Source organism: Mus musculus, chromosome 1 (genome assembly GCF_000001635.26).
Source record: "Mus musculus strain C57BL/6J chromosome 1, GRCm38.p6 C57BL/6J".
Lineage (NCBI taxonomy): Eukaryota > Metazoa > Chordata > Mammalia > Rodentia > Muridae > Mus > Mus musculus.
Window position 1 is genome coordinate 93,647,962 of NC_000067.6, and position 15,432 is coordinate 93,663,393.

Genomic DNA, 15,432 nt, shown 5'->3' on the forward strand with positions numbered 1-15,432 from the left:
TACAACAAGGTCACACCTACTCCAACAAGGCCATACATCCCAATAGTACCACTCCCCATAAACTTGTGGAGGCCATATTCATTCAAACTACCACACAAGACTCCATCGGATGAGGTGGGAATGAGGCACAGTTCAGGCTAGGGCAATGGTTTCCAAGGACCAGCATTCTAAAAGAGTAAGGCAGAATTTTTTTCAATTGACCTATAATTGGAAGATTGGAAGATATGTGACCTTCTCCCTGCCAGTTGCCAGCCAAACCCAATTCAATGGAAAAAGCAACAGACTCCTTCCTTGAGGTAGCAGGGTGAGTCCTTAGGAAACCCCACCCAAACTTCAGTCACATCATGAGAACATGAGGGACAGGAAGTATGGAGTTTATTGCCGTGTTAGAGATGGAACCTAGGGACATCACATGGTAGGTAAACGCTACCACTGAGATACATCCTCTGTCCTGGAGGTCTTTTTTGAAAAGCCTTCTCTAGCAAACATGCTGCCTCATTGTAATTATCCCAATTTGGCAACAAATAATGTCTTAGCAGTAAAAATGAAATATTGAATGCTGGTTTTCTTTTTTCTCCCTTTCTCCTTTTGACAGGGTCACACTATGTATTCCCGAACTGGATATGAACTCACTGAATAGACCAGCCTCAAATTCACAGGGCTGTAACCATCTTTGCTTCCCAAGTGTTGTGATTAAAGGTGTGACCCAGCCCAGCAGTTCATATGTTGATTCTCAACACTTGGAACTATGCTGTAGAGACATAGGTATTAATGTATGGTTTCAGAGCAGAATGTGAAGGCTTTCCAGTGTTTGTTTGTTTGTTTGTTTGGGACAGTGTTTCTCTATGTAGCCCTGGCTGTCCTGGAATTCTCTGTGTAGACCAGGCTGGCCTCGAACTCAGAGATCCACCTGCCTCCTGAGTGCAGAGATTAGAGCCCTGTACCGCCACCACCTGGCTGATCTTCCAGTCTTACCTGGAAAAGCAAAGAGAAGGGAAGTGGGACCAAGCGGGAGGCGTGGAGCCAGGGAAGCCTCCTGGAGGTTTTAGTGCCACAGAATGGCTGGAGCCCTTCGTTCTGAACCACCAAGAACATAGGTGGCCATGCAAGCTGTGCCTCCGCCTCCGCCACAGCCACAGCCGGGCATGTCAAAGGATGAGAGACACGGCACTGGGATAGTAAGAATTTCTGAGGGTTGGAAGGGTCAGAAGAGGACTCATCTGACAGTGTGCTTACCATGAAGACCTGAGTTCAGATGCCCCGCACCCACATGCAAGTCAGGAAAGGCAGAGCAGTTCTGTAGTCCTGGTGCTGGGAGACAGAGACCGGCGGGGGTGGGGTTGGGGTTGGGGGTGGGGGTGGGGGCGGGGTGGGGGTGGGGTTGGGGGGTGGGGGTGGGGGTGGGGGGTGTCCTTGGAGTCACTGGCCAGCCAACTGGTCAAACTGACAAGCTCGAGATTCAGGGAGAGGGTTTACCACAAAAAATAAGATGGGAAGTGACTGAAGAAGACACCCAGTGTCAAACTCTGCATGCACTCACACACACACACATACACACACAGAGAGAGACAGAGACAGAGAGACAAAAACATAAAGACAGAGACAGAGAACATACACACACTGAACACACCCACCCACAGGGGAGAGAGAGAGGGAGAGACAGAGACAGAAACACACACACACACACACACACACACAGAGAGAGAGAGAGAAACACACAGAGAGAGAGCACACCAAAGAAATTGTGAGACACCAGGCCAGAGCTTTTCTTTCCATCTAGACCCACACCAGGCATGACTTGCAGTTTTTGATACTATTTGAAGATATACCAGCTAAGCTACCAGACTTGAAGAAAGGCATGAAGGCCTCCATGCGTCAGTGGCATAAATAAAAAGTATCTCCCTTCTGCTGCAACCCAGAGAAACTGCACAGCTCCAGGGATAAAGAGATCATATCCTGCAGTGTGACTGCCAGAGAGAAACTGCTGTCTACAAAGGCCCAGTAATCTCAGCAGCAATGGCAGGCGCACCAGAGGGTGCTGAGGTGGGCCGGCCCGGGATCTTGAGAAAGATAAGCAAGAACTCGCCACTGATCTATAACCCCAGCTATCACTGGTGCCTTTTAAGTGTCTCTTCAGGTCCTCTGTCTAGTTCTGTCAGGTTATATGTGGGATTTTGCTTTCATGTGAATGTATTTTCTCCCTCCCTTCCCCCTCTCCAGCTCCCTCCCCCAACTCCCTCCCTCTCTCACTCCTGTATGGTACACACGGTTTGGATCTATAGTCTCCCATTTCAGAGCCAGAGGCTGCCTTTTCTTTTTTATTCTTTGAGGTAATTTCCCCTCCTGTGCATAAGCTACACACACACACACACACACACACACACACACACACACACACACACGTCTTGAACGTCTGACATTCCCATCTCCATCCTCTGAGCATTAAGATTACAAGACTGACAGCACAATGCCTACTTTCTGCATTGCTGGGGGTTTGACCCAGATCCCTTTTGTCTGTTTTTGCTTTTGGAGTGGCATTCAAGAAAACTCATTACTACTGCCAATGTCAAGGAGACTTCCCTCTCTAAAAATCTATGGTTTCAAGATCAGGTGTGGATATCTTTAGTCTAATTGGTATTGATTTCTGTGCATCACATTTGGCAAGGTATAGCTCCCTTCGTTTACCTGTGGCCATTCTGTTTTCCTAGCATTGCTTTCTCAGCACTGATCATATCTTTCCCTCTTGTGTATTCCTGGGACCTTTTTTGTTGTTTTTGTCTGTTTGGCTAGGTTTTTTCAGTTTTTAAAAAAGATTTATTTATTATTATGTCTAAGTACCCTGTAGCTGTCTTCAGACATGCCAGCATCAGATCTCATTAGGGATGGTTGTGAGCCACCATGTGGTTGCTAAGGTTTGAACTCAGGACCTTCGGAAGAGCAGTCAGTGCTCTTAACTGCTGACCCATCTCTCCAGGGCTCCTGGGACCTTTGTTAGAGGTTGTTTGTCTGTTGCCTGAGTCTGTCTACAATCAGTTCTACTATAACCAAATGTTCAACACTTTACAAGCTGTAAGGAAGACTATTTTTTTATTCCTGCCCAGATCTAAAGTCTGAAAAGGCCAAAATCAAGATGCTGGCACATGGTGAGGGCCTTCCTGCGGTATCTTTCCATGGTGGGAGGACAAGGAGGCAAGGCTAGGTGTCTCTCTGTTGGCATTAGTTCACTCAGACCAATTGCTGCTTGAAGCCTTATCACTTATTACTATTGCAATGGGAAGTAAACTCCAACGTGGCCTTTGAAGGGGATAAATGTTCAAACCACAGAAACTTTGTATTCCCCCCCCCCCCCAGCGTGGTGGCGCATGCCTTTAATCCCAGCACTTGGGAGGCACAGGCAGGTGGATCTCTGAGTTCAAGGCCAGCCTGGTCTACAAAGTAAGTTCCAGGACAGCCAGGGCTACACAGAGAAATCCTGTCTCAAAAAACCAAAAAAAAAGAAAAAAAGAAAAAAAAGAAAAAGAAACTTTGTATTCATATCTGGGCTTTATCCTGTTCCATTTGACTATGTGTCTATTTTTACTCCAACACCTTACTGTTTTGATTGCTATAGCTTTGAAATATGGTTTACAATCATGAAAGATGATGTCTCTGACTTCAATATTTTAATTTTTTAAGATTTATTTATTTTATGTGAATAAGAGTTTGGCCTGTGTGTATATATGTGTGTAACATGTGTGTATCTGGTGCCCATGGAGATCAGAAGAGGGCGTCAGATCCCTTGGAATTGGAGTTATAGATGGTTGTAAGCCATCATGTGGGTTCTGGGAATTGAATCCAGGTCATTGAAAGACCAGTGAGCACTCTTAACCACAGAGTCATCTTTCCAGCCTCTCTCATCTGTTTTGGTTTTTTGCCAGTGCTAGGGACAGAATTCAGGCTACCACCTCTACTCTTTTGTGATATGATCTCCCTGTACAGTCCTGGCTGATCTTAAACCCACAGTCCTCTTGCCTCTGTGTCTCCTGTACAGATTACATATGTGGACCACACAGTTCTACTTCAGCTGTTCTTCTTCTCCAGATGTCCTTAGCTAGTTGGGATCTTCTGTGATTCTATATGAACTTTAGGATTATTATTTTCTATTGCTGTGAAAAATGTCCTTGGAGTTTAGGCTAAGATGGCACAGGAACTGCAGACCCCTTTAGGTAGAAACGACCGCCTCATTTCCTTCTTATACCCTCATCTTTAGAGGGGGTGATACATGTGTTTGTAGTGAAACTCAGCAGTTAAGTGTACTTGCTGTGCTGGGCAATGATCGTGCATGTCTTTGATCCCAGCACTGGGGAGGCAGAGGCAGGCAGATCTCTGAGTTTGATGCCAGCCTAGTGACTTTCAGGACAGCCAGGGCTACAAAGAAAAACTCTACCTCCATAAACAAACAAACAAACAAACAAGCAAGCAAACAAACAAACAAACAAACAAACTTGTTCTCCCAGAAGACCTGACAAATCTTAAAAACAAAAGAGAGTCAGAAGGTAGCCGGGCATGGTGGTGCATGCCTTTAATCCCAGCACTTGGGAGACGAAGGCAGGTGGATTTCTGAGTCAAGGCCAGCCTGGTCTACAAAGTGAGTTCCAGGACAGCCAGGGCTGTACAGAGAAACCCTGTCTCGAAAAACAAAACAAAACATCAAAAAAAGAAAGTCAGAAGGGAAACCAGAGGTTCCTTCTCCCTTACTTTTAAAGAAAGGCTCTCTCTGTGTAGCCCTGGATGTCCTGAAATTCACTGTATATACCAGGCTGGTCTTGAACTCACAGAAATCCACCTGTCATTGCCGGGACTACATAGTGAGACTCTGTCTCAAAACAAAACAAAACAAAAAAAATAGGTAAATGCCATTACAGGCATGATGTGCACTGTGTAAAGATTATCCTTGTATTATTCAAATGCTGACTTCTCTGCCCCCATATCTGGTTGCAATACAGATAGAATAATACTTATTCTAACTATCTCCTGCCTCAATGTTGTGTAAATATTGCCCCCTCCCATTTATTCTCTGATTTGTCAATAAAAGCTCATCAGCCAATGGCTCAGCAGAGAAGAGGATAGGGCTGGACTTGATCTCAGTATGGGAAAGGGAGGGGGAGTGTCTTTAGCCAGGAGCAAAGGGTCCAGGACCCACCATGAGAACACACCTGGAGCAGAGAGAGCCAGACCAATACTAAAATGCAAGTATCTCTGGGAATAGATTAGAGAATTAAAATAGATTAATACTGTTCCGCTATTATGCTATAAAGCTTGATTAAATAAATATTCTAGTTTTAGTTCGGATTGAGAAAAAATTATCACTCTTATCTAACATGCCACCATGCCCAGCTCCTACCCAAAGACAAGCCCAAGACCTTATAAACCGGGATGGAAATTGATGGAAAGTGGGAATTGCCAGTGATCAGAACCCTGAGTTCAGGGCAAGTAGACTCAATACAAATGAACCACCCAGGCTGTAAGTACTCCTGAGTCCACCCAGAAAACAACCCCAATGCCAGCCCCATGCCAATGATAACTTTATTGTGCTGGGCTGAGATGCCAGGCAGATGGAGTCTGCCACCATGCTTGTCGGTTTCCATACTAACCACAAGATGTATGCATCTTGAAGAGTTTGGTAGTGAGTTGTAGGGCATCTTTGAAGGCAGCAGAAAAACAGGAGAAGCATAGGCAGGGTGGTGAACTTAAGCATAAAAATGGAGAATGCGGGGACAGTGAGTTGTAGGGCTGTGAGTTCTGGAGGCTCCACCACCCACCTCCAGAACACCCTTATCCCAGAGCCAGCCACACTAAACAAGGTCCCTAATGAAACTCAAGAGCTTTCTTTTAGTTTTCCAGGCAGGTTCATACTTGAAGTAGACTGGACTGTTCTCCCCTAAACCCTGTGCTTTGTCTGATTCTCCTTCAATCCGCAATACTAGCTGTGTTGGTCAGGGTTTTCTAGAGTAACAGAATTTGTAGAATGAAAATCTCTACATATATAGGGAAAGAGGATTTGTTAGAATGACTTACAGGCTCTGGACGGACTAATCCAACAACGGCTTGTGAATGGAAAGTCCAAGAATCCAGTAATTCCTTAGTCCATAAGGCTGGATGTCTCAGCTGGTCTTCAGTGCAGGCTGGAATCCTGAGGAAGTTGGCTCTAATGCCAGTAAAGGAGTGGACTTGCTAGTAAGGCAAGAGCAATCAGGGAAAGAGCAAAGAACTTCCTTCTTTCATGTCCTTATATAAGTTTCCTTATATAGAAGGTGTGGTCCAAGTTCCCAGCTCAAATGATCTTGAATAAAGTGTGTCTTCCCACTTCAAATTAAGCAAAAATCCCTCACACTTGTGCCCTCCATTTGGGGGTTTTAATTAATTCTAAGTGTAGTCAGCCTGACAAGCAAGAATAGCCACCACGCTGGCTCTAGTATTTTTTGACTCACAGGCTTATCTTCTCTCCCCATCTCCCCACTACTTCCTTACAAGCCCTGGTGCAAGAGTATAGAGGGGAATGGTAGGCATGAGAGTTCACCTGCCCTCCTTCCTGGAATCCCGGCAGGACAGGAGGAAGGCATGGTGCTCAGACTCCCACACACTGAGGGAAGCAGGGTACCTGCCACCCCTTCTTTTCTCCCTTGCTCATCAGGACTGTATCACCCATGGGGCACAGGGCTGGAGATTAACTCCCACGAGAAATGTAAAAACTATAAACAACATTTCTATTAAAACAAGTGTTAGGTTTCAAAAAAAAAGGAGAAAAGAAAGGAAGGAAGAGAAAGAGAAAGAAAAGGCTCATTTATCTGAAACTGAGTTGTTCTCACACCCTTCTTGTCTGTTTCTCTTTCAGAGCAGCTGCTATTTATTACCAGCCCCTGGGGTCTGTGAAGAGTCCAGGCAAACACAAAGATGCATACAAAGGTAGCCTGTGCCCTCTCTCCTGTGCAGCACAAACAGAGCCTCCCACACAGGACACCTGCCTGATCTGATCCAGGCCAATACCTATGGGTGGAATGTGTGCCTGTGATGAACTTGGGGTGTGTTCTGACCTTTGCTGTACCATGACCCCTGTGATGATGTCACATGAGAGCATGGGAACATTTCCTGGATGGGAGTCGTGAGTCAATGGGCGCAAACATCTGAAATGATAAAAAAGGACTTCACCCTCCACAGAGCCCACATTCCTGTCCTCACTCACAGGAGATGGGGGTCCCCCGGCCCCTACTACAATGTTTATAATAGTTGGGGTCTCAGGGATTCTGCAGCTTATCTGGTCTCTCATAAGGGAGGCTTTGTTCTTATCCTGACCTATGGCCAGCTATGGTCAGCTCAGACTCTCTATAGCCAGGGCAGTGCCCAGACCACTGCTGAGCAGGCTTCCCATTTTGAAACTGTTGATTCCTTTTTTTTTTTTTTTTTTTTTTTTTTTTTGGTTTTTCAAGACAGGGTTTCTCTGTGTAGCTCTGGCTGTCCTGGAACTCACTCTGTAGACCAGGCTGGCCTCAAACTCAGAAATCCACCTGCCTCTGCCTCCCAAGTGCTGGGATTAAAGGCATGTGCCACCACTGCCCGGCTGAAACTGTTGATTCTTTACATGTCTTCTGTGACTGTGATTTTAAACACTCATGTAGTCCATAGATCTGTCGGTATGTCTAAAAGATAAGGACTTCTGAAACAAGCACAGTGCTACGAGGCGACTATTAAAGATGAATGACCAATGGCCTCTAGCCTGAGGCCAGCCAGGTATAAAAAGCAAATTCCAGGCCAGCCAAGAGTATATAGATGAGACTCTAAAAACTAAGAAATTAAAGTCAGGGCTCCCACTTACTTAGGTAGAGTGGACAAGATTCAAGAGCTCCCCCTTTCCTCTCAAAGTCTTTAAAAGACAGGGCAGGGCTGATGAGGTTGCTCGGCACATAAAGTATTGCTTTGCAAGCTTAAAGTCATGAGTTCAATCCCCAGAACCCACACCAGGTGGGAGGAGAGAACCAACTCCACAAATTTGTCCTCTGACTTCCACAGTTCACTCTGTAGCACATAGGTTTCCCCTCACCACAGTAACAATTAATATTAAAAAAAAAGACAGGATGCAGGATTGTTCCAAGAGATAATATAGGTGCCAGTGATATGTCTCTGGAGGTAAAGGGGCTTGTCGTCAAATTTAATGATCTGAGCTCAAGCTCTGGAATCCACGCCATAGAAAGAAAGAACCAACTCTTCCAGGTTGTCCTCTGACCTTCACACACTTGTTAGGGCACTCTCTACCTCCACAATCAATCAATCAAACAAATAAACAAATAATTATAGACACACACAGGGTAGTGTATGTGTTTAATCCCAGCACTCACAAGACCAAGAGTTCAAGTTCGCCCTCAGCTACTTAGGGAATCTGAGGTGAGCCTGAGCTACTCGGCAGCCTGTCTCAAATAAATTAAACAAATAAATTAAGTGAAGCCCTTTCCTTACAACGCCTCAGCTCAAAATGTTGAATATGTTGCTTTACAGATGGTAAAAACGAGCAAGCTGCTGTCTACACTGACTGGATGCTCAGCCCCAGTTCTTTCTGCTCATGCATATGTAGAAAATGAGAATTTATTTTTTTTCTTATTTTTAATTATGCACATGTGAGTGCATGTGTTGACTGAAGCCAGAAGAAGGAATCAGATCTCCTGGGGTGGCTGTGAGCTACCTGATGTGGATGCTGGGACCCAGAGAGCTCGGGTTCTCTGCAAGAGCAGGATGCAGTCATTCTCAAAACCATTGCTCTGGTCCCTAAAGAGAGAACCTTTAACAGGAAAACCATCTGGTCAATTATGGCCCTAAGATATTTATCTCTTTTAGAAGTGTCTGGTGACTCACAGATGGCAGTAATCCACCCAGGGGCACCAGATTACTCAGGGTGACACACTAACAGGCGTGTCTGATACTAGGGACCAGCACAGATGCCTCTGATACACTTTGCCCTGGAAACACAGAAAATAGGCGGGCCACACTGTGAAGGTAGATGGAGAATGCCTGGTGGATTCAAGGGAGCCCAAGATGCTCTTGCCCCAAGCAGATCAATAAAAACATTATTCAAGGACTTCATGACTCATGTCATCGGAAAAAAAGAGAAACATTAACTACTTGAGTTATCCAAGCCCTGCGGGGAAGGGATTAAAGTCCATGATATAAATCGAGGTAAGAGTCTGCACACGGACTTCACAGTGGTCCAGGAAGCTGCACTGAGCCACCACCTTTATTAAAGAGTCGTATTTCCTGAAAAGGGTTGTCTTTTAGATTTTAGTTGGCTTTAATGTTTGCTGACTCCTCAAGAGTGGGAAGAGATCAAGACCTGCCCCTCCTGAGTCTCTACCACCTTTAGACCAGGTCTCTTCACCTGCAAACCATCAAATTCTCTCCAAACAAAGGAGAAAGACTTAATATTGTAATATAAAATCACTCTATTCCAGGTATCTCACAAATTAAAAGATCACAGAGCTAGGGCTGGAGAGATGGCTCAGCGGTTAAGAACACTGACTGCTCTTCCGAAGGTCCTGAGTTCAAATCCCAGCAACCACATGGTGGCTCACAACCATTCAGTAATGAGACCTGACGCCCTCTTCTGGTGCGTCTGAAGACAGCTACAGTGTACTTACATATAATAAATAAATAAATCTTAAAAAAAAAAAATCACAGAGTTAGATCAGGGAACCACTCAAACATTGGTCCAGCCCCAAACTCTACACTTCTCAGTGAAGAGCTAACACGGTTTTTCTGAAGCAATGAAGCTTCATCTGGTGTTTCACATGCTCGCTGTCAACCACAGTTTTATTCAGTTATCCACTACAAAAAAGGAAACAATTATCAGAATTGAAACTAGAAAAGGACCATGACATATGTGTCCTTTTGCCTACATTCCATCCCTCCCCATTACATAACATTACCCTCACTTGGTCTTTTTTTTTTTAAACTACATCCACACTCACATCTGTTTACATATATACATGATGTATGATAAGCTAGGATCTGCATATGAAGTTGAACATGTAGTATTTTTCTGTGTTCAGGTCATCTAGATTTATATCATACCTTCCAAGACAGTTCATTCTCCTGAAAATGTAATGGTTTAATTTTTCTTTTTATAGCTGTATTCCATTTTCCTTTTGTTTCTCATTTTTGTCAGGGGATGGCTTTGTGCACTGTGTGTTCAGTCACTGATGGAGGGGGGGGGAGAAAGAGAGGGGGAGAGAGAGAGAGAGAGAGAGAGAGAGGAGTGTAACTTTAGATGGCTCTTAAACATTTTAACCTTCCATGTAACCCATCACCCACCAGAGGTAGTGAAAAAGGAAGGATACTGGAGAAGTGGACCTGTTTAGAAAGGCTCTTTGGAGCAACTCCTGTCTGTGTTGTCTGAAAACCAGCAGTTCAGTTCACAGGTTAGCAGGCAATAGCAGCTTGAGCCACTCACAAACACTTAACGGATACACCAGCAGTCCAGTTAGGTAGAACAAACATGTTAGATAGCAAACACGAATCAGCAGCGGTGGCATTACCTAGCAGAGACAGTCAGGCCTCAGGCTTGGCACAAGTCAGCAGGAGGGACCAGCAGGAACACCAGGAGATCTTCTCAGCTGTGCCTCTCTCTGGAAAGCAAAGATTGGGGAAGACTGGAGACTCACAAGCATTGCAGAGCTAGCTCTACCAGAAAGCCAAGCTCTATCTCCATCACTCCATGGAGTCCTATTTATACCCTCTGTACTGGCTAGTTTTGTGTCAATTTGACCCAGCTGGAGTTATCACAGAGAAAGGAGCTTCAGTTGAGGAAATGCCTCCAATGAGATCCAGCTGTAAGGCATTTTCTCAATTAGTGATCAAGAGGGAAAGGCCCCTTGTGGGTGGGACCATCTCTGGGCTGGCAGTCTTGGGTTTATAAGAGAGCAGGCTGAGCAAGCCAGGGGAAGCAAGCCAGCAAAGAACATCCCTCCATGGTCTCTGCATCAGCTCCTGCTTCCTGACCTGCTTGAGTTCCAGTCCTGACTTCCTTGGATGATGGTTTGTATAGTCTTGCACCAGGGAGTGGCACCATTTGGAGGTGTGGCCTTGTTGGAATAGGTGTGACCTGGTTCAAGTAGTTGTGTTACTGTGGGTGTGGGCTTAAACTCTCACCCTAGGCGCTTGGAAGTCAGTCTTCCACTAGCAGCCTTTGAATGAAGACATAGAACTCTCAGCTCTGACTGTGCCTTGCCTGCCTGGATGCTGCCATGCTCCCACCTTGATGATAATGGACTGAACCTCTGAACCTGTAAGCCAGCCCCAATTAAATGTTGTCCTTTATAAGACTTGCCTTGGTCATGGTGTCTGTTCACAGCAGTAAAACCCTATCTAAGACACCCTCCAAACATGGCATGTCCTCCACGTGCCTCGCCTTAGCACGTGCCTCCCGTCAGCCTGAGTCCTTGGTAGCGGCAACAAACTGCAGTACACCACCAGAAGTGTTTTGGCGTGGTTCTCTGGAGTCTGGACAAATGGAGCTCAACTACACAATGTAAGGTGGACAAATACATGCTTGTCGTTAGCAAAGAACGAATCACGTGTCCTTTCATGTGCTTGCTTTAGCAGAACATCCTCTCTCCTGTGCATGCTTCAGGGAAACGTTCCTGCACGAATCTGCCTTACCTTTCATACCTGTGTCTGCTCTGGAGAACCCCGACATACACTTGCCATTATTTTCTGTGTTTCATTTTCTACCAGCAATTGCAGTGTATGCACAGTTCGTGTCTGCTTATGGCCCTAATTTTCACTTCCACGCTGGCTGCGCACATGCATGTGTGTGGAGGTCAGAGGATGTCTTTACGGAATCAAGTCTTCTGCCTTCATGTGAGTTTGGGTGCTGACCCTCTGTTACCAGGCTTGCTTAGCAAAGGCCTTCCCCTGCAGATCAAGTGGTTGTCCTTCCTTGTGTTGGTTGTTATTGTTTTCAAACTAGGGTTCCTCTTTATAGTCATGAATGCCCAGGAACTCATCCTGTAGATCAGGCTGGCCTTGAGCTCAGAGATCCACCTGCCTTTGCCTACCAAGGGATTAATGGTGTGCGCCACCACTGCCAAGCTCCTACCTTGTTTTCTCAAACTGTATTTTTAAAGAGTCTGGAACTAATTAGGCTACAATATGTGGGAGATGGTTGTGTGCACTGTGTATTCAGATGCTGATTTCTATGCCCAGACATCTGGTTGCAGTCTAGAAGATGACAGGGTCAGGCATCTCTGGTCTCAATGCTATGTAAAAATTGTTTTCCATCACCTCTGATTGGTTAATAAAAGTACTGACCAGCCAAATAGCTGGGCAGAGGAGATAAGGCAGGACTTCTGATCCCTTGGGGGAGGCGGGGGGGGGGGGGCGCGTGCTAAAGGAGACCAGAAAGTAGAGAAGAACCACAAGGATAAGAAGGTGTGGAGAGACCATCTGATGGACCAGGAGGATTCGCCATGAAGTCTTGATGAGAGAGAAGCTGTGAGGACACACATGGAACAGAGTGAGCCAGAGTAAGACTCAGATTGAAGGTAAAGGGCCACGAGGCTGGGAAGTAGGCAGCCTTAGAGGGTGAGAATAGCTCAGAACCTGCCTAGAATAATACCAGCAGTTCATTAATAAAAAGTCCAGGTCTCTGTCTCATTTATTCATGAGCCAAAATGGTCTAGAATGGGCATAGAAATGCCCTGCAGTTACTGGGGACAAGGGGGGCTTAGACCCCTCCCAAATACTATTACATAAGGTGGCTGTCCAGTAACCCCCAGGGATCTCCTGTCCCTATCTACCTTGTGATGGGATTGCATGTGTGCATCTCCATGTATTCTCTTGTAACTTTTTAAAATTTTTATTTATTTAATGTATGTGAGTACACTGTTTTCATACACACCAGAAGAGGGCATCAGATCCCATTACAGATGGTTGTGAGCCACCATGTGGTTGCTGGGAATTGAACTCAGGACCTCTGGAAGAGCGGTCAGTGCTCTTAACTGCTGAGCTATCCCTCCAGCCCCCTAACTTTTTAAAAAATGGGTACATATGGGTGTTTTGTCTGCATACTTGTCTGTGAAGTGTTTGTCAGACTCTGAAACTGGAGTTACAGATAGGTAAGGGAATAGAATAGGCTGGCAATAGAAGCCAAGTCTTTTACATTGGTTCTGGAAATTGCACTGTGTAAAAGTATAGTTTATTCACCTGATGTAATTAATTGTGATCTTAGAGGCTTACTACTGAATAAGCTTTCTAGTTCTTTCTGCACTCTGGCTGACTGGTTCAATTCAGCAGCTCTGAGCTCAAACTCCTCTCCAAGCTGACTGATTCAATCTGGCTTTTCTCAGCTTCTCACCAAATTGCTCTGCTTGGCTTCAACTAACACTGGCTGGCAATTTGTTCTAAACTCTGGCTACTTTTTTTTTAAGATTTAATTCATTTTTATGTATATGGGTACACTGTTGCTGTCTTCAGATACACCAGAAGAGGGCATCATATCCCATTACAGGTGGTTATGAGCCACTATGTGGTTGCTAGGAATTGAACTCAGAACCTCTGGAAGGGCAGTCAATGCTCTTAACCACTGAGCCATCTCTCTAGCCCCTTCTAGCTCCTTCTTATTCTCTGGTTTCAACTTCCTCTGCTGCACGAACTAAATGGAAGTGACTTGAACTCTACTGCACTGCCTCCTGCACTGTTTGACTGACTTTGAATGCAGAGATCTGTATCTATCTATCTCCTGGGATTAAAGTCATATCTATTTTCCAACCAGATCACACAGACCTAGAAGGTCTTTGGATGTCATCCCTTGCCAGGGCAGCCATGTTGCTCAATTAAAATTCCTCTACTGCACAGGGTGTCCTTATGATTGTACAACACACACTGTACCAGCAGAGCCATCTTCCTAGCCCTACTCCTCCAATTTTATTTTTTCAAATTTTAAAGATATGTTATTTATAGGGGCTGGAGAAGATAGCAAGTTAAGAGCACTGGTTGCCCCTCTAGAGGACCTGGGATCCAGCTCCTGGTAACTCCAGTTCTAAGGGATTTTATACTCTCTTCCAATTTCCACGGACACCAGGCAGGCATGTAGTGCACATAAATATGTACCTTCAAAGTGCTCATATACACAAAATAAATAAATCTTGAAAAAAATTTATTTACCTGTATGTGTGTGCCTGCTTTGTGTACATGTATCACGTGTGTAGTCCACACAAAGGTCAGAATAGGGCATTGGATCTTCTGGAACTGGAGTTACAAGCAGTTGTATGCCTCCTGATGTGGGTGCTGAGAACACAGCCGGGGTCCTATGCAAGAGCAGTGCCAGCTTATGACCACTGAGCCACCGCTCCAGCTCCTCCCATTTTCTCAACTGTGTCTTTCTAACATCACAACTTGTATGTGGGGGTCTGAGGGATGGCTCTGTGATTGACAACACTACAAGGTCCCCTTGTAGAGGCCCAGGTTCCATTGCCAGCAGCTGCATGGGAGCTTACAAACATCTGTAACTCCAGTCCTAAGGTCCTCTCATGGACTCTGCATGTAGCAGGCAGGCAGGCATGGGGTTGGAGCATCAGATAAGAGCTTGCACCCTGAGCTGCAAGTAAGAGGTATTGAGAAGTAAGTGGCTTTTGAAACCTCAAAACCTACACCCAATAACACAATTCTGTCAGTAAGGGCACACATCTTAATGCTTCCCAAACAGTTCCACCAATGGGGACCCAGTATTTAATCACATGAGCATATGGGGACCATTTTCATTCACACCCCACAGGATCCAATGTTCTCATCTGGCCTCTGAGCACAGCTGCACACAGGTGATATACACTCATACAGACACATACACATAAGTAAATCTTAAAAATGTTTAAAATTTAAGTGTATGTAGTAATTTTTAAAAATCTCAAAAAACTCCTCTCTTTCTTCCCCTGCCCCTCTCCCTCTCCCTCGAGTTGCTTTGCTTGACCTCATACATACTTAGGCATTTTTTTCTAATCTTCTGGCTCTTTCTCATTCTCTGGCTCATTCTGTCTTCACCTGTATCTAGCTTGTTCTCTCTGCCACCTGTCCCTGTAAAACTCTCCTGATAAAAAACTGCCTCCTTTTTTCCCTTTCTATGCTCTCTTAAATAGCTTCTTCCCTTTCCTCTCTCATGAGAGTTAGGCATATCCTATGCTGTCAGATCTTTCTCTGGCTTGTCACTTTGTCTGCCACTCAATTAGACATCGCTTTTGAACTAACTTTACCTTCATTGTTTGGGATTAAAGGCATGCTGATATTCCAGCCAGAGGGACTAAAGGTGTGTGCTAAAGCTAAACCACACCATAACTAGAAACAGGTTGGTTTTTTTTTCAGTAAATAACACAATCTCGGGGCCACAGTGTGATCAAATATCCTGCAACAATGGGT

The 15,432-nt window shown here is 45.1% G+C and overlaps 1 protein-coding gene across 1 annotated transcript in view; it reads right to left on the bottom strand.

Moving 5' to 3' along the window:
• The window catches only part of Stk25 (serine/threonine kinase 25 (yeast)), a 33,466-nt gene extending 27,211 nt beyond the window's left edge, over positions 1-6,255 (bottom strand). Inside the window, exon 1 of the mRNA XM_006529768.2 lies at positions 6,058-6,255. The gene's annotated coding sequence lies outside the window, so the exon portion shown is untranslated. The remainder of the gene's footprint in view (positions 1-6,057) is intronic.
• Between the last annotated feature and the right edge of the window lie 9,177 nt (positions 6,256-15,432).